Source organism: Schistocerca nitens, chromosome 12 (assembly GCF_023898315.1).
Source record: "Schistocerca nitens isolate TAMUIC-IGC-003100 chromosome 12, iqSchNite1.1, whole genome shotgun sequence".
Lineage (NCBI taxonomy): Eukaryota > Metazoa > Arthropoda > Insecta > Orthoptera > Acrididae > Schistocerca > Schistocerca nitens.
Window position 1 is genome coordinate 90482916 of NC_064625.1, and position 20005 is coordinate 90502920.

The following is a 20005-nucleotide window of genomic DNA, read 5'->3' on the forward strand; positions in this document are numbered from 1 at the left end:
ATTAACTTTCACCGTTTTTCTCTTTTTCAACAATGAACTTTATATTTGAATTAATATTGTTCAGAAAATTTAGAAATTCTAAAAGTTCTTTTTCCCCATGAGTCTGTATAATCGAAATATCATCAACATACTGAAACCAACATGAGGGTTCACCTTTAAATATATACTAAGATGGTATCTGTTCTTTCAGACATGTCCGAAAGAACAGATTCCATCAGTGACCAAGCAGCTCGTTAGAATGAAATTACAATGAAATCAACAACCTTAGCTGCTTACAGGCGTTGACATACGTCCACTGGGACAGATGAAAATGTGTGCCCCGACCGGGACTCGAACCCGGGATCTCCTGCTTACATGGCAGATGCTCTATCCATCTGAGCCACCGAGGGCACAGAGGATAGCGCGTCTGCAGGGATTTATCTCTGGCACACCTCCCGCGAAACCCACATTCTCTTTTGGACATGTCCGAAAGAGCAGATACCATCTTAGTATATATATATAGTTGAGGCTCACCGGCCACTTGACCATCTTCTTCTTCTGTGCGAATGCACAAACAGTGCCCGAACTCTTACGGGAATCGGCAACGCGCCACGAGTAATGAGTATAATGGGCAGGGGCACTACGAATGTAGTGCGGGACAATACGTTGAGAATGTGGGTTTCGTGGGAGGCGTGCCAGAGATAAAATCCCTGCAGTCACACTATCCTCTGTGTCCTCGGTGGCTCAGATGGATAGAGCATCTGCCATTTAAGCAGGAGATCCCGGGTTCAAGTCCCGGTCGGGGCACACATTTTCATCTGTTCCCGTTGACGTATGTCAACGCCTGTAAGCAGCTAAGGTTGTTCATTTCATTGTGGTTTCACCTTTACCTTGGACAAAAATCAGAAATTATGCAAGTATCAGCTATGAAATGAGCATTTGGCATCATTGACCGGGAGGCCCCTTGCGGGACAGGTCCGGTCGCCTTGGTGCAGGTCTTATTGCATTCGACGCCACATTGGGTGACCTGTGCCCTGGATGGGGATGAAATGATGATGAAGACAGCACCACACCCGGTTCCTGAGTGGAGAAAATCCCCAACCAAGCCGGGAATTGAACCCGGGCCCATAGGACTGCAGTCCACCACACTGACCACTCAGCTATTGGGGCGGACAGTATCAGCCATGAAAGCCTGCCATTTATACCTTCAGAAAATACTTCCTAACATTTCAATTTATATTTGATGTTAACAAACTCTTATTTTTAGAAATGCTTTTCTTGACAAAGCCAATTTGCATTTTATATCGTCTCTATTTTGACCATCATCAGTTATTTTGCTGCCAAAACACCAAAACTCATCTACTACTATTAGTATTTCCAAATTAATTTGCTGACTGTGAATTCCTTAGAATCAATTGCATTAGGTATGGGTTTGCTGCCCAATAATGACATACCAAAATTTGTGCCTATTGGGACTCGGACCCAGATTTCCTGCTTGTTTCAAGTGATCACTTCAACCACTTCTGTGCACACTCACTAGACTATGATACAAAGAGAAACAGTGTGACATTGGGGAGTTCAGGTCAGCCTTGAGGATGTGCACTGATAGCCGAAATGGTTGAGGTGACTGTTCACAATAAGTGGGCTCCTGGGTTCAAGTCCCAGTTCAGCAGAAATTTTCATATGTAAAATTATGTAGTAAATCCATATAAATGCAGCTGATGCTAAGGAATTCATAGTCAGTGAATTAATTTTGAAATATTTTGTGTGGCTGTGGATTATCAACAGTGTATCTTGTTTCAGACATGTATGTAAGTACTTTCAGCACTTCTTTTCCAAATCTAATTTGCTCAGCATCTCCTGATTTAATTCAACTACATTTCATCGCCTTTTACTTTTGTTGACATTCATCTTATAATCACTTTTCAAGGTACTATCCATTCAATTTAGCTGCTCTTGCAAGTCTTTTGCCTTCTCAGACAGATTTACAATGTCATCAGAAAGCTGCAAATTTTTTATTTATTCTTGCAGAATATTATTCCCTTTCCAGACCTCTTGGTTTTCTTCACTGCTTGTGCATTGTAAAAATTAAATAATGTTGGGAATAGGCCATAATCCTGTATCACTCCTTGCTGTATCACTGTGTCAGTATTGTGGAAAGCTTTCTCTGAATCTATGAATGCTGCAAATGTAGGCTTGTCTTTCTTCAAACTATCTTCCAAAATAATTTGCAGGGTCAGTGTTGCCTCATGTGTTACTACATTTCTCAGGAATCCTAGCTGATCTTCCATGAGGTCAGCTTCTATGAGGTTTTCCATTCTTCTGTAAATAACTTGTGTCAATATTTAGCAACCATGATTTGTTAAACTGATGAGTTGATAGTATTCATACCAGTCTCCTTCGGAAATTGTAAGTGTACTAACCTCTGAATCACAAATTGCAGTCAGCATCTCATCTGTGGAAGTTTGTCGTATTGTTGCAATATGGTTTTTTGATAGATTCTCAAATAATGGCTGCAACACAGTGTTTAAATTACTTTAACTGTTTTTTATGTTTATTAACACCTGAAGCAACATGATCAGTCTGAGTTCTCACATAAGAGGGGGGGTTGGATTCTTAGGGGAAGGAGACCAGACAGCGAGGTCATCAGTCTCATCGGATTAAGGAAGGACGGGGAAGGAAGCCAGCCATGCCCTTTCAAAGGAACCATCCCGGCATTTGCCTGGAGGGATTTAGGGAAATCAAGGAAAACCTAAATCAGGATGGCCGGACGTGGGATTGAACCGTCGTCCTCCCGATCTCACATAAGATCTTGACCACAGGTGAACAATACAATGACCTCCAAATCAGTCTGGCAGTGGATATCTAAAGCCTGACAGAGTTGGTATCAAATTAATGAAATGGCACGGTTAGTGTGTAGCAACCTGTTACTATTCCTTCACTGCCAGTAATGCAGCATGTGTGAAACAGTTTGAATAGTGCACCAGTCGGCTTCTCCATGCCTCGCCAGAGGTGAGACTGCAGTCTGTCATCTCAGTGGCCTGCAACCAACAGCTCGCTGACCAGGGTGGGCAAATGTTCTTTATATTGCTGCACACCAGTTGCATGGTGACTTTCATCACTGACAGTCATCTTTTGACAATGTTTTTTTTTTTTTGTCAATTAAGAAGGCTGCAAACTTTACCTAGCCATGCCAATTGTTACTCTGTGACATTCTGTAACCTATGACAGAGCATTTATATTTGCACCAGAAGATGCAACTCAAAAGTTCCAAAACTGGTTGTGTGGGTTTATAAGTGGCCTGAACAAATACAGCTACATCGGTCTATTGGACATTTCTTTCAGTCTCATTTTAATAGTTTTAACATCTGTATTTAAAAAAAATTGTATGAAGCGTCAAGCAATCATGTACAAACATAGTTATTAGCAGGAATGCAATAAGATCAGATGTAAAGACTCCAGTGTGGCCTTTTACAAATTGGAATTGCTACATTCTTCTCTAAGTCTGAATATATTTCTCCTGTATCATACATCTTGCACACCAGGTGGAACAGTTTTGTCATGGCTAGCTCCCCCAGTCATTTCAATAATTCTGAGGTATTGTTTCCTGCTCTAGAGGCCTTGTTTCCACTTAGGTCTACCAGTGCTCTGTTAAGTTCTTCATGCAGTATTATACTTCCCATCTCGTCTTCACCTTTTTCCTCTTCTATTTCTATAATATCACCCTCAAGTTTGTTTCCCCCATATAGGCCCTCTATATATTCCTTCTGCTGTTCAGCTTGTTGTTCTATGCTTAGTACTAGTTGGCCATCTGAGCTCTTTATATTCATGCAGCTGCCTTTCTCATCTCCAAAGGATTCTATACCTGTCTTATAGGTGGCATCTAGTCATGCATGTTTCTACAGCCTTGCATTTGTCCTCTAGCCACCCCTGCCTTAGCCATTTTGCATTTGCAATCAATCTCATTTTTTAAACTAGTGTATCCCAGTTCACTTACTTCATTCACTGCATTTTTATATTTTCTCCTTTTATCAATTGAATTCAATATCTCCAGTATTATCCAAGAATTTCTGCTAGGTCTTTTCTTTTTACTTACGTGATCCTCTGCTGTCTTCACTATTTGATCTCTCAAAGCTACCCTTCTGTCATATCCCTTCCCTTTTTTCAGTCCAACATTGCCTAATGCCTCTTGTGAAACTCTCAATCACCTCCGGTCCCTTCAGTTTACCAGGCTCAATCTCCTTAGTTAACTACCCTTTTGGAATTAGTTAAGTTTTAATCTGCAGTTCGTAACTAATAAATTATGGTCACAGTTTACATTTGCCCTGAGAAACATCTTACATGATCAACTTTAATCATTTACTATTCTTGCTACATCATGATGTGCAGCACCTTCTACTTCATTCTGTGGTAACTAACTTCCTAGCCCATGTAGCTACATCTACACTATTTATGCATCAACTATCAGAGTGTAAGGAGCTGTGACACTGCCTTGCATGAGAGCCATGTATGTTTATGTATACATGGTCATATTCTTTACTGCTGTGAATGCATTTGTCATTGTGCCTGAGGTATTTGTATCTTCCGTATATTTCACACACACATATCATCACCCAAATGATGTTTATTTACTCTTCATTTCCAGAGACTTCCAATCAATTGTTCCTTTTGATGTGACCTAACTTTCTCTAGGGCATTGGCAAGTCAAGACCAGGATGAACTGTATATAGAAATCAATGTAGACACAAAGAAAATAGATGGATAACTGCAGGTATTAGAAAGTCCTCCCAGACATTTAAATCCCTCAATTTTTTACAAAAGCACTACACTGAAACATAGTTCTTGTATTACTATTACAGCAGAAAAAGATATACAGGAAAGTATTGTTTGCTGTGAAACAAAATCCTTCAATGACAAAATAATATACAGTGCAGAAGGTAAAATCAAAGTAGTGTGGGGTGTTCTAAAACAAGAAATTGGAAAAGGCAGACTCAAGTATAATAACATACAAGTCAAAGATGAATGAATAATAGAAAGTCCTCATGGATTAGTAAATTTTGTAAATGATTATTTCTCTGGGATTGTGGAGAAGCTGCAGGAAAATCCTCTAGCCCTAGCAATGACTTAAACAGCAAGCATGATATGCTGTTTCCCTCAACAGAACTTGAAGTCAGGAAGCCAGCACAACAATTAAAAACTAAGAAGTCAGCAGACATAGATGAAGTTCTGTTGTTGTTCTGGAGGCATGCATAGATGGAATACAAGCCCCATTAACAAACATAATAAATGAGTCCTTTAGTGTAGGCATTTTTACAGAGCAGCTGAATCACACATTAGTTGTGCCCTTACTGAGAAAAGGTAATGCAGAAAGTATTGAAAACTACAGGCCAGTTTTGCTACAGTCTTCATTCTCAAAAATAATAGAATTGATCATGTAAGAGAGACAATGAGTTAGATGAATAAATACAACCATTTTAATGAAGCACATTTTAGTTTCCAAAATAGGAAAAGCACAATATGGGGCTTTTCAAGGTTCATGAAAGTGGTCCTGCAAGATCTTAAGGGGGATGACTGTGTTATATGCATATTCTTAGACTTGTCCAAGGCTTCAAATACCGTTTATCATAAAATACTACTGAAAAAGCTAGAAGCTCTAGGTATAAGAGGAACAGCAAACAAATCACTCCAGTCTTACTTGGCAAACAGGGTGCAAAAAGGTATAGATGTTCACACAGCTGCTGAGAATAAATGTTTAGCAAAACAATTGTAATAAAAAGTATGTGGACACCCCCCAAAACATACATTTTTTGTGTTAGATGCATTGTGCTGCCATCCACTGCCAGGTACTCCATATCAGTGAACTCAGTAGTCATTAGACATCATGAGAGAGCAGAATGGGGTACTCCGTGGAACTCACAGACATTAAACGTGGTCAGATGATTGGGTGACACTTGTGTCATATGTCTGTACATGAGATTTTCACACTCCTAAACATCCCTAGGTCCACTGTTTCCAATGTGATAGTGAAGTAGAAACATGAAGGGGCATGTACGGCGCAAAAGTGTACAGGCTGACCTCATCTGTTGACTGACACGGATTGCTGACAGTAGAAGAACGTCACAATGTGTAATAGGCAGACATCTATCCAGATTATCACTCAGGAACTCCAAACTGCATCAGGATCCACTGCAAGTACTATGACAGTTAGGCGGGAGGTGAGAAAACTTGGATTTCATGGTCAAGTGGTTGCTCATAAACCACACATCACACTGGTAAATGCCAAATGATGCCTTGCTTGGTGTAAGGAGCGTAAACATTGGACAATTGAACAGTGGAAAAATGTTGTGTGGTGTGATGAATCATGGTACACAATGTGGCAATCCGATGGCAGGGTGTGGGTATGGTGAATGCCTGGTGAACGTCATCTGCCACTGCGAGTAGTGCCAACAGTAAAATTCAGAGATGATGGTGTTGTGGTGTGGTCATGTTTTTCATGGAGGAGTCTTGCACCCCTTGTTGTTTTGTGTGGCACTATCACAGCACCAACCTACATTGATGTTTTAAGCACCTTCTTGCTTCCCACTGTTGAAGAGCAATTTGGGGATGGCAATTGCATCTTTCAACATGATCAAGTACCTCTTCATAATTCAGGGCCTGTGGCAAAGTGGTTACATGACAATAACATCCCTGTAATGGACTGGCCTGCACAGAGTCCTGACCTGAATCCTATAGAACACCTTTGGGATGTTTTGGAATGCTGACTTCATGCCAGGCCTCACAGAGTCCTGACCTGAATCCTATAGAACACCTTTGGGATGTTTTGGAATGCTGACTTCATGCTAGGCCTCACTGACTGACTTTGATGCCTCTCCTAAGTGCAGCACTCCATGAAGAATGGGTTGCCATTCCGCAAGAAACCTTCCAGAACCTGACTGAATGTATGACTGCAAGAGTGGAAACTGTCATCAAGGCACAACACCATACTGAATTCCAGCATTACTGATGGAGTGTGCCACGAACTTGTACGTTATTTTCAGCCAGGTGTCCGGATACTTTTGATCACATAGTGTATATTGGGTTCAATTCTATTCTTAATATATAGAGTGGTTCAGGAGAAATGTCACATAATATGTGTCATGATTGTCTACATCTACATCTACATCTACATCTACATTCATACTCCGCAAGCCACCCAACGGTGTGTGGCGGAGGGCACTTTACGTGCCACTGTCATTACCTCCCTTTCCTGTTCCAGTCGCGTATGGTTCGCGGGAAGAACGACTGTCTGAAAGCCTCCGTGCGCGCTCTAATCTCTCTAATTTTACATTCGTGATCTCCTCGGGAGGTATAAGTAGGGGGAAGCAATATACTCGATACCTCATCCAGAAACGCACCCTCTCGAAACCTGGCGAGCAAGCTACACCACGATGCAGAGCGCCTCTCTTCCAGAGTCTGCCACTTGAGTTTGCTAAACATCGCTGAAACGCTATCACGGTTACCAAATAACCCTGTGACGAAACGCGCCGCTCTTCTTTGGATCTTCTCTATCTCCTCCGTCAACCCAATCTGGTACGGATCCCACACTGATGAGCAATACTCAAGTATAGGTCGAACCAGTGTTTTGTAAGCCACCTCCTTTGTTGATGGACTACATTTTCTAAGCACTCTCCCAATGAATCTCAACCTGGCACCCGCCTTACCAACAATTAATTTTATATGATCATTCCACTTTAAATCGTTCCGCACGCATACTCCCAGATATTTTACAGAAGTAACTGCTACCAGTGTTTGTTCCGCTATCATATAATCATACAATAAAGGATCCTTCTTTCTATGTATTCGCAATACATTACATTTGTCGATGTTAAGGGACAGTTGCCACTCCCTGCACCAAGTGCCTATCCGCTGCAGATCTTCCTGCATTTCGCTACAATTTTCTAATGCTGCAACTTCTCTGTATACTACAGCATCATCCGCGAAAAGCCGCATGGAACTTCCGACACTATCTACTAGGTCATTTATATATATTGTGAAAAGCAATGGTCCCATAACACTCCCCTGTGGCACGCCAGAGGTTATTTTAACGTCTGTAGATGTCTCTCCATTGATAACAACATGCTGTGTTCTGTTTGCTAAAAACTCTTCAATCCAGCCACACAGCTGGTCTGATATTCCGTAGGCTCTTACTTTGTTTATCAGGCGACAGTGCGGAACTGTATCGAACGCCTTCCGGAAGTCAAGAAAAATAGCATCTACCTGGGAGCCTGTATCTAATATTTTCTGGGTCTCATGAACAAATAACGCGAGTTGGGTCTCACACGATCGCTGTTTCCGGAATCCATGTTGATTCCTACGTAGTAGATTCTGGGTTTCCAAAAACGACATGATACTCGAGCAAAAAACATGTTCTAAAATTCTACAACAGATCGACGTCAGAGATATAGGTCTATAGTTTTGCGCATCTGCTCGACGACCCTTCTTGAAGACTGGGACTACCTGTGCTCTTTTCCAATCATTTTGAACCCTCCGTTCCTCTAGAGACTTGCGGTACACGGCTGTTAGAAAGGGGGCAAGTTCTTTTGCGTACTCTGTGTAGAATCGAATTGGTATCCCGTCAGGTCCAGTGGACTTTCCTCTGTTGAGTGATTTCAGTTGCTTTTCTATTCCTTGGACACTTATTTCGATGTCAGCCATTTTTTCGTTTGTGCGAGGATTTAGAGAAGGAACTGCAGTGCGGTCTTCCTCTGTGAAACAGCTTTGGAAAAAGGTGTTTAGTATTTCAGCTTTACGCGTGTCGTCCTCTGTTTCAATGCCATCATCATCCCGGAGTGTCTGGATATGCTGTTTCGAGCCACTTACTGATTTAACGTAAGACCAGAACTTCCTAGGATTTTCTGTCAAGTCTGTACATAGAATTTTACTTTCAAATTCACTGAACGCTTCTCGCATAGCCCTCCTTACGCTAACTTTGACATCGTTTAGCTTCTGTTTGTCTCAGAGGTTTTGGCTGCGTTTAAACTTGGAGTGAAGCTCTCTTTGCTTTCGCAGTAGTTTCCTAACTTTGTTGTTGTACCACGGTGGGTTTTTCCCGTCCCTCACAGATTTACTCGGCACGTACCTGTCTAAAACGCATTTTACGATTGCCTTGAACTTTTTCCATAAACACTCAACATTGTCAGTGTCGGAACAGAAATTTTCGTTTTGATCTGTTAGGTAGTCTGAAATCTGCCTTCTATTACTCTTGCTAAACAGATAAACCTTCCTGTCCATGTGAAAGTAAACTGAAAAAGTCCTATGAACATGTATTCAAGTTTCAGTCATTATAGAACTGGAGCATGTTGAAGACTACACACATCCATGATTGGATATGAAGACAAGTGCTGTGGGCCAGATGATTGATCTCTCCTAGAGGTGTGGGGCTCCTCCAACAAATGTTTTTTGGTCCTGGTGTTGTAATGGCAGTGCCTGTGTGGCTGCGAAAGAATACCAGAGACATTTCCCTTATCTATAAATCCCCTGCCCACATCACCAGGATTTTTTCTGGGGTTTTACTAACATTACATGAATCTGTAATTGGTATGTGTAATGTCAAAATGTTAGGTCCTCCTGTCAGCTGAGGAAATGAAAGACATTAGTGTAATGGTGCAATGGAGTCCAACTACGAGTACATGGTGCATTAGCCAGCAGCTCAATATTCCAGAAACACGAGTGTGGTGTACATTACATCCTGAGGGCTTATACCCATTCCACGTTCAGCCCATGCAACATCTTCATCCAGGTGACTCAGTCAGCAGACAACAATTTTGCAAATGGTTGGCTATACACAGAGATGTGAATTGTACTTTATTTACAGATGAGACTACATCTACATGCAATGGTGTCATGAACACTCACAATTTTCATACATAGACAGTGGAGAACCCACATGATTCCAACAAGATTCCAAGTTAGGTGATACAGCCTGTGTTCCTGCCAAATCAAATGACAGCCACAGCATATACACATTTCCTGGTAGAACCCCTACCTGCACCTTTGAAAGACAAGACATAAGAGCAACGATGGAAAATGTATGTGCAACAGGATGGATCACTGACTCACTGTACCAGACAAGTATCTCGATATCTGAATAACACATTTCCTCAACGGTGGATTGGCCATGGCGGAACCATTAACTGGCCTACCAGATCACCCTACCTAACCCCATTAGACTTCTGTTTATGGGGCTGGTTAAAGGGGTATGTGTATGCTACGAAGGTGGATACACATGAACAACTTGCACACATCACTGATGCTGTTGCCCACATTAAGGCCCACTGAGATGATGTTAGCTGTGCAACACAAAACACTCTCCAACACACTGACAAGTACATTGAAATAGGTAGGGGACTTTTTGAACATCTCTTGTAGGATGTATCAGCCATATTGCCCACCATTATTCTGTTTCCCTTTGGTAAGTATTCACACTTGTCTTCATAATCATTTAAGGATGTGTGTAGTCTTCAATTGCCTCTAGTTCTGTTACGATTGAAAATCGGACACACGTTCATAGGACTTTCTTTATTTATTTTCACATGTAGACTTACTTCACAAATTACATGACTTTCCTCCTGAATCACCCGGTATAAGACATGCGGATGATAACATCATCACAGTCAGTGACAAAACAGCAGAAGCAAATGACACCCTCATGGATGTTTATGACTGGGCAGCATGTAATAAGCTAACACTGGACATAAAAAAGAATGCACTTCAGCATAAAGAGGAGAAATAGCTCTGACACATTAAGCGTGAATGATAAATCTATAGCTCTTGTAAGAAATACAAAGTTTTTAGAGATGAACATTGGTTATCAGCTGACATAGAATGAATACATCTTGCTCTTAGGGTTTTAGTATCAATCTCTAATAGCCACTGTTTTGTGGTGACATACTATGTCTGTGTGCACTCCATTCTTAGCCATGGAATTCTTTTCTGGGGATCAAAAGCACAAAACATGGACACAGTTTTTCAACTGCAGATAAAGGTCATATGAATAATACTTGTAAGCAGTAACTGGGCTCATTGTAAAGAACTGTTTAAGAAATGGGGCATCCCTATTGCACAAATGAGTACCTGTCTATGGTGCATACCAGGGATAATATTACCAATATTTCACTATTAGTTCTATACATAATCACATTTCACTATTAGATCTATACACAATCATGGAACAGGAGAAAGTTTGGTCTTAAATTTTCCAAAAAAAAAAAAAAAAACAAACAAACAAACAAAGAAACAAAAAAATCAAAACAGCATTTTCTGTCAGGGAATAAAACTGTAGAATAAATTGTCAAAGAAAATGAAAAAGAGTGCTAAAACAAGGCATCTAAAACATTCTTCAAAAGTAATGCATACTACACAATTAACAATTACTTAGAGCCCTCAGAGTAGTGAGTAGTAATTAAATGGTTTAAGTACAACACCCTGTCACAGTCCAACACATGATCCCAATTTACAGTTGTCACAAGAGAAATTATGTGTCCATATATAAAATGCATGATAGAAATTTCTTTATCATTCTCCTGAGTTGAACGTCTCATTCATAATTTTAAAGGGGAGGGGGAACTGACTCAGTTTTTCAGTTGGACTGAGGAGCATAGTTGACTATGTGTGGCAATGGAATGTTCTTTCTGGATGGAATGGAGTTGGTGCAAGGTTGATGGTTGATGGTTGATGGTTGTGACATTATGGTAACCTGGCTTGATTGCCACAGGGCAGTTTCCATTTGACAGAACAGTAGTAGACCAGTGTCAAGAAATGTTGGGGCAGCCAGCTGTCAGCTGGACTGTGGAAGGGTGAAATACTTGGATGGAGTACTAAGTGCAGGTACGGAGCTGGCCAGTAAGTGATGAGGAGCAGCAGTCATCAGTGTTTTTCCAAGGTGGAAAGAGATGTGAGTGAGTTCCCGAGGCATAGCTGCAGGATGAGCTAAGTTGGAGCAGCCCTATGACTTGAAGGATTGACCCTAAACGTAATATTACTGAAAATATGTAAAAACCCTTACAGGCATGCTAGGAGGAAACTAATGGCTGCTTTCAAACCATGGCAATGGGGCAAGCTCATTGAAAATCAAACGATGTTTATGGCATAAACAGTTAAATAGTTATTAACATTTAGTATCATTATGTTAGTGGTGAGACAGAGATTTAGGAACCAAATTTTAAATTGTAAGACATTTCCAGGGGAATATGTGAACCACAATTTATTGATTATGAACTGTAGATTAATACTGTAGAAATTGGAAAAGGGTAGGAAATTAAGGAGATGGGGCCTCAATAAGTTGAAAGAACCAGAGATTGCTGAGAGTTTCAGAGCGCATTAACAGCAGTTGACTAGAACAAAGGAAAGGAATACAGTAGAAGACAAATGAGTAGCTTTAAGTGATGAAACAGTGAAGACAGCAGAGGATCAAATAGGTAAAAAGACAAGGCCTAGTAGAAATTCTTGGATAACACAAGAGATACTGAATTTAACTGATAAAGGAGAAAATATAAAAATGCAGCAAGTGAAGCTGGTGAAACTGAATACAAAGTTTAAAAAATCAAATTGACAGGAAGTGCAAAATAGCTAAGCAGGAATTGCTAGACGATAAATGTAAGGATTTAGAAGCATATTTCACTAGGGGAAAGGTAGATACAACCTACAGGAAAATTAAAGAGGTCTTTGGAGGAAAGAGAGGCAGCTGTAAGAATTTCAAGAGCTATGAAGGAAAGCCAGTCCGAAGGAAAGAGGGGAAAGCTGAAAGGTGGAAGGAGTGTATACAGGGTCTATACAAGCGAGATGTTCTTAAAGGCAATATTAGTAATATTATAGAAAGGGAAGTAGATGTGGATGAAAATGAGATGGGAAATATGACATATGAGAAGAATTTGACAGAGCTCTGAAAGATCTAACTTGAAACAATGCCCCGGGGTAGAAGATATTTCGTCAGAAATGCTAATAGCCTTGGGAGTGCCAGCCATGACAAAACTCTTCCATCTGATGTGCAAGATACGTGAGACAGGCAGAATACCCTCAGATTTCATGCAGAATGTAATAATTCAAATTCCAAAGAAAGAAGTTGCAGACAGGTGTGAAAATGGCCAAACTATCAGTTAACTAAGTCACAGTTGCAAAATATTAACACAAATTCCTTACAGAAGTATGGAAAAACTGGTAGAAGATGATCTCAAGGATGATCAGTTTGTACTTCGGAGAAATATAGGAACATGCAAGGCAGTACTGACCCTACAACTCACCTTAGAGGACAGTTTAAGGAAAGGCACCTATGTTTACTGCATTTGTAGATTTGAAGTCTTTATACAGTATTGACTGGAATACACTCTTTGAAATTCCGAAGGTAGCAGGAGTAAAAAACAGGGAGCAAAAGGCTATTTACAACTTGTACAGAAGCCATATGGCAGTTATAAGAATTGAGGGGCATGAAAGGGAAGCAGTGGTTGACAAGGGAGTGAGACAGGTTCGTAGCCTATCCCAATATTATTCAATCATGACATTGAAGAAGCAGTAAGGAAACAAAGGAAAAATTTGGAGTAGGAATTAAAGTTCTGGGAGAAGAAATAAAAAAATCTGATGTTTGCAGATGACATTGTTATTCTGTCAGAGATAGCAAAGGACTTGGAAGAGCAGTTGAATGGAATGGACATTGTTTTGAAAGGAGGATATGAGATGAACATCAACAAAAGCAAAACAAGAATAATGGAATGTAGTCACCTTTAATCAGGTGATGTTGGGGGAATTAGATTAGGTAATGAGACACTTAAAGTGGTAAATGAGTTTTGCTAGTTAGGCAGAAAAATAACTGACAATGGCCGCAGTAGAGAGGATATGAAAAGTAGACTAGGAAAGGCAAGTAAAGCATTTCTGAAGAAGAGAAATTTATTAACATCAAATACAGATTTAAGCATTAGGAAGTCTTTTCAGAAAGTATTAGTATGGTGTGTAGCCATATATGAAAGTGGGATATGGACAATACACATTTTACACAAGAAGAGAATAGAAGTTTTTGAAATGTGGTGCTGCAGAAGAATGTTGAAGATTTGATGGGTAGATCACATAACTAATGAGGAGTTAATGAATGTAATCAGGGAGAAAAGAAATTTGTGGCACAACTTGACCAAAAGAAGGGATTGGTTGATAGGATGACGCATTCTGAGACATCAAGGGATCACCAGTTTAGTATTGGAGGGAAGCATGTGGGAAAAATCATAGAGGGAGACCAAGAGATGAATACACTAAACAGATTCAGAAGGATGTAGGTTGCAGTATGTACTGGGAGATGAAGAAGCTTGCACAGGATAGAGTAGCAGGAAAGAGCTGCATTAAACTAGTCTTCAGACTGAAGATCACAACAACAACAACATTATTATTATTTATAAAAATTGTAACTACTAAGTCCATTACATAATTTGCACTTATGGTACACCAAATGAAAATGCATAATGCCAACACTCATGTGAAGACATCACTTTTCTAATTAAACCAATATAGAAAATGCCATAAACAATTTAGTTAATTTTAGGAAAATAGTGCCATAACTATTAAATTGTCCACAGACAGATAAATGATATTACAAGCATGAGTATCTCTATTAATAATCCAACAATTTTGACATATGTTTATTTGTATTCACAGGCTTTAATGTATGTATAGTTAGTGTTTTGACTAGAGCATTAGATAAATGTTTTATTAAGAGATCATAAACTGACCACAACAAGTTGTTGAATTTTTTATTATATATATTTATGTGAAATTATTGTATAAATTCTGACTGGTAAAAGTTACTATATTGAGTCAATTAGTGGTTATATGAACAAGCTTTTAAATAAGCATGTGCAGCAGAGCATAGGCATTGATTCTGCATTACATCTTTTGTCTTCAGTCTGTCAGCTGAGATCTTTCATGGTAAAGTTCTGAGGTAGTGGCAACTTGGAGTAATTTTATGGCTGTGTGTGAAAACTTGTAAATTTTTAACTCCGGTTTCAGTAAGCAGTTAGAATCTCTGGAGTCATTTGATGAGTGCCAAGCTCTCACATGCGTAAACTTTAGTTTCATTTGTTTACTTTTTCAGTTGTGAACCTGTGAAGATTTACAGTTTTTAACTGATATAAATTTTAGGATGGGCTAGGAGAGAATTAGTTGGAATAGCATCAATAGTTATGAAATTTAGATTTTGCCTAGAGTGATCTGAAAGTTCATGCTAATGGACAGTAAGAGATTGTTGTGGTTTCATGAGTTAATTGCACTAAGGTGTGCATTTATTTAGCACATACTGTTGGCTGTAAATTATTTGTGTGCATGAAGTGATTACAAATTTGTGCTGCTGTTTAAATATGGACCAGTTATTTATTGAGTTTATTTATATGTGGCTACCATTGACATACATTGTGCATTTCTGAAATAAATGTGTAGATCAAATTACAGAAACAGTCTGGTTTAGCCAATATTATTATCCTTCAAGATTCTGGCCAACAATTCCAATTTTGGTTCAACTATTTAATATTCTGTTCACTAATTTGTCTCATTACTGTTATAAGTTTTGTATGAACATTATTGGGTTAAATGTTTGGGCTTGAGAGTGACTGTTTACAGCCAGCCCCTATTGACAAAAGTGAGACATGCTAAAAGCTGTAGGCTGTATACTGCTTCCATTTGTTGGCATGTTCTGCAGTGTGTTGTCGTTGTGGTCTTTATTCCAAAGACTGGTTTGCTGCAGCTCTCCATGTTATTACACCCTATGCAAGTCTCATCTCCAAGTAGCTATTGCAACTCACATCCTTCTGAATCTGCTTACTGTATTCATCTCTTGGTCTCCCTCTACAATTTTTACCCCCTACGCTTCCCTCCAGTACTAATTGGTGATTCCATGATGTCTCAGAATGTGTCCTACCAACTGATCCCTTCTTCTAGTCAGGTTGTGTCACAAATTTCTCTCCTCCCCAATTCTACTCAATACCTCCTCATTAGTTACTTGATCTACCCATCCCAGCTTCAACATTCTTCTGTAGTACCACTTTTCAGAAGCTTCTATTCTCTTCTTGTCTAAACAGTTTATCATCCACATTTCACTTCCATACCTGGCTACACTCCATACAAATACTTTCAGAAAACACTTCCTGACATGTAAATCTATACTCAGTTTTAACAAATTTCTCTTCTTCAGGCACGCCTTTCTTGTCATTGTCACACTATTTTTATATCCTGTTTATTGCAACCATCATCAGTTATTTTGCTTACCAAGTAACAAATCTCACGTACTACTATAAGTGTCTCATTTCCTAATCTAATTCCCTCAGCATCACCTGATTTTATCCTTGTTTTACATTTGATGATGCTTATTTGTGTCCTCCTTTCGAGATACTGTCCATTCCATTCAACTGCTCTTCCAAATCCTTTGCCATCTCCAATAGGATTACAATATCATCAGCAAACCTCAACGCCCTTATTTCTTCTCCATGGACTTTAATTCCTACTCCAAATTTTTCTTTCATGTCCAGTAGTGTTTGTTTGATATTCAGATTGAATAATATCAGAGATAGGCTAAAACCCTCTCTCACTTTCTTCTCTACCACTGCTTCCCTTTCATACCCCTCAACTCTTGTAACTGCCATCTGGTTTCCTGTAGAAATTGTAAATAGTCTTTTGCTCCCTGCATTTTACCCCCACCTTTAGAATTTGAAAAAGAGTACTCCAGCTTTGTGCAGTATCAATACAATTTGTTTTGAAAGGGATCCATGATGTGAGAGAACAGGAAAGTCCCAAGAATGAAGACATACAGTCCAGGTGTTCTTAGCATGTTTGGAGATGGAGCATGGAACTGTGTTTTATATTAAGAGTTACCTGAAACAAATTGTGTGTAAATCAAGGAACATCATAAAATAGTGACCATCCTAATGAGGCAGTGCAGCTGTTAAGACACTCATCTTACATTCGGGATGATGGAGTTGCTCTGTCTGGCCATCTAGATTCAGTTTTCCTAAATCACTGTGGCAAATTCCAGGGTGGTTCCTTAATCAAGACTACTTGTCCTATCCACATAGTCCACCTGTTAAATCCTCATAAAGCATGTCATGCATTCTGTGTATTATATATTTTGTATTACTAACTTGTACCAGCACTGTATTACCTTGACAATTCTTACAGCATTGTAAAATGATAAAATAATGAACAAAGATAATCATATTATTAATAATAATTGTGAAATTCTGTGTCAGATGAATGAGTTTCTTTGAAAAAGAATATGAGTGGACCACTCTTCTGGTACAGAATCCACTGCATATTACCCATGATACTGGATACCTTTTTTTGTCTTCCTTTTGACGATTGACTTCAACAATTCTTCCACAAATAAGAAACAGCTGTTTGTCATTGCACTGATAGGAAAAGGAGTTGTTTTTCCCCTTGACTTTGCAATAATATTGGACCAATCATTGAAACAAAATATCTGTTGTGTCTTGATAGAGTTTCCACTGAGGCTAGATTATCATCATTGGGGATATAGGAATGGCCATTTGTCATGAACTTCTGGTCTATGATTTCAGTGTTATTTTTTCATTGAAAATTAGCTTTGTTAATGTCATGACTATTTTCTGATTCCTTTTCTGTCTTGTATAAGTATAACTGTACATTACAACATGTTTTGTGGAAAGTGCTCCTGCTTTGATGTGTTTGACCAAACAGGTACCAATTTCTTGGGAACCTCAAGATCTGTTCATTTTATCCCAGCAGTTCATGAATCCTAATTTTGTTCACAGATCATGGCATCCCAAGTTTAAATATATAAATCAAATTTGCCATAAGCTACTTGACATGTTAGTCTAGGAAACAATGGGGATTTTTCTAAACCAAAAGAAAAGATGCAGTAGAAACTAATTTTCCAGTGTCCACTTTCATAGACTTCCAAACTTTTTCAGTAGAAGCAGCTTGCGGTCCTGTTGAAGCTGTGCTGTTTCTTGTTCATTTGTTGAATGTTGGGTTTTTTGCAAAAGTATCACATTGTACACAAGTGTCATTGAACAATCATTTTACTATAATGTAGAATTTATGGTCAGCTGTAATGGCTAAGATGTCCTACTTTATACTGGTAAAAGCACCCAAAATCAAGAAACTATTAATTTTTATATAAAGTGATTAGATAACGAGAAAGTGGAAAACACTGATCAGCACTGGGCAACTCTAAAAATGTTGGAGAATATTTATTTCTGGATATGTTATCATTCCCCAATGCCGTCTTTATCACTGTAGTTTATGGTGAATCACACTTAATACATTTCAGACTTCAAATATTTAAAACCTAATTACTGGAACAGTCAGAAGATCAATATCCACAGTGAACTGAAAAAACTAGAAACAATAGCATGAATAGTGGCATAACCCCAATTACACCACATCAGCTAACAACATTTAAATGTCTCTAATTACACTACTGGCCATTAAAATTGCTACACCAAGAAAAAAAGCAGATGATAAATGAGTATTCATAGAACAAATATATTATACTAGAACTGACATGTGATTACATTTTCACGCAATTTGGGTGCATAGATCCTGAGAAATCAGTACCCAGAACAACCACCTCTGGCCATAGTAACGGCCTTGATATGCCTGGGCATTGAGTCAAACAGAGCTTGGATGGCGTGTACAGGTACAGCTCCCCGTCCAGCTTCAACACGATATCACAGTTCATCAAGAGTAGTGACTGGCGTATTGTGACGATCCAGTTGCTCGGCCACCATTGACCAGACGTTTTCAGTTGGTGAGAGATCTGGAGAATGTGCTGGCCAGGGCAGCAGTCGAACATTTTCTGTATCCAGAAAGGCCCATACAGCACCTGCAACATGCGGTTGTGCAACATGCAGTCGTGCATAATCCTGCTGAAATGTAGTGTTTCGCAGGGATTGAATGAAGGGTAGAGCCACGGGTCGTAACACATCTGAAATGTAACGTCCACTGTTAAAAGTGCCGTCAATGCGAACAAGAGGTGACCGAGACGTGTAGCCAATGGCACCCCATACCGTCATGCTGGGTGACGAATACATGCTTTCGATGTGCATTCACCGCGATGACGCCAAACATGGATGCGACCATCACGATGCTGTAAACAGAATCTGGATTCATCCAAAAAAGTGACATTTTGCCATTCATGCACCCAGGTTCATCATTGAGTACACCATCGCAGGCGCTCCTGTCTGTGATGCAGTGTGAAGGGTAACCGCAGCCTTGGTCTCCGAGCTGATAGTCCATGCTGCTGCAAACGTCGTCGAACTGTTCATGCAGATGGTTGTTGTCTTGCAAACGTCCCCATCTGCTGACTCAGGGATAGAGACATGGCTGCACGATCCGTTACAGCCATGCGGATAAGATGCCTGTCATCTCGACTGCTAGTGATACGAGGCCGTTGGAATCCAACACGGCGTTCCGTATTACCCTCCTGAACCCACCGATTCCATATTCTGCTAACAGTCGTTGGATCTCGACCAACATGAGCAGCAATGTCGTGATACGATAAACTGCAATGGCGATAGGCTACAATGCGATCTTTATCAAAGTCGGAAACATGATGGTGCACATTTCTCCTCCTTACACGAGGCATCACAACAACGTTTCACCAGGCAACGCTGGTCAACTGCTGTTTGTGTATGAGAAATTGGTTGGAAACTTTCCTCTTGTGAGCGCATCGTAGGTGTCACTACTGGCGTCAACCTTGTGTGAATGCTCTGAAAAGCTAATCATTTGCATATCACAGCATCTTCTTCCTGTTGGTTAAACTTTGCATCTGTAGCACGTCATCTTCGTGGTGTAGCAATTTTTATGGCCAGTGGTGTACAATAGGAATCTGTGGTCCTATCTATGTGGTCACTACATGAGTTACAAATTGCTGGTACACCATTTGCATTTTTAACATAATGCCACTTGCTGAACAACAGTCATATGCTGTTAATAATGTAAGGAGGTGTGGAGTAACACCACTTAGGCTTTACAGATCTCA

The 20005-nt window shown here is 39.7% G+C and overlaps 2 non-coding genes across 2 annotated transcripts; one reads left to right on the forward strand and one right to left on the reverse strand.

The window, feature by feature from the left end:
• Positions 1–315: 315 nt before the first annotated feature.
• On the reverse strand, positions 316–390 carry Trnat-ugu (transfer RNA threonine (anticodon UGU)). The gene has a single exon. It is a non-coding gene; the product is annotated as a tRNA-Thr (tRNA).
• Positions 391–712: 322 nt separating this feature from the next.
• Trnak-uuu (transfer RNA lysine (anticodon UUU)) lies at positions 713–786 on the forward strand. The gene has a single exon. It is a non-coding gene; the product is annotated as a tRNA-Lys (tRNA).
• The last annotated feature ends 19219 nt before the right edge of the window (positions 787–20005 follow it).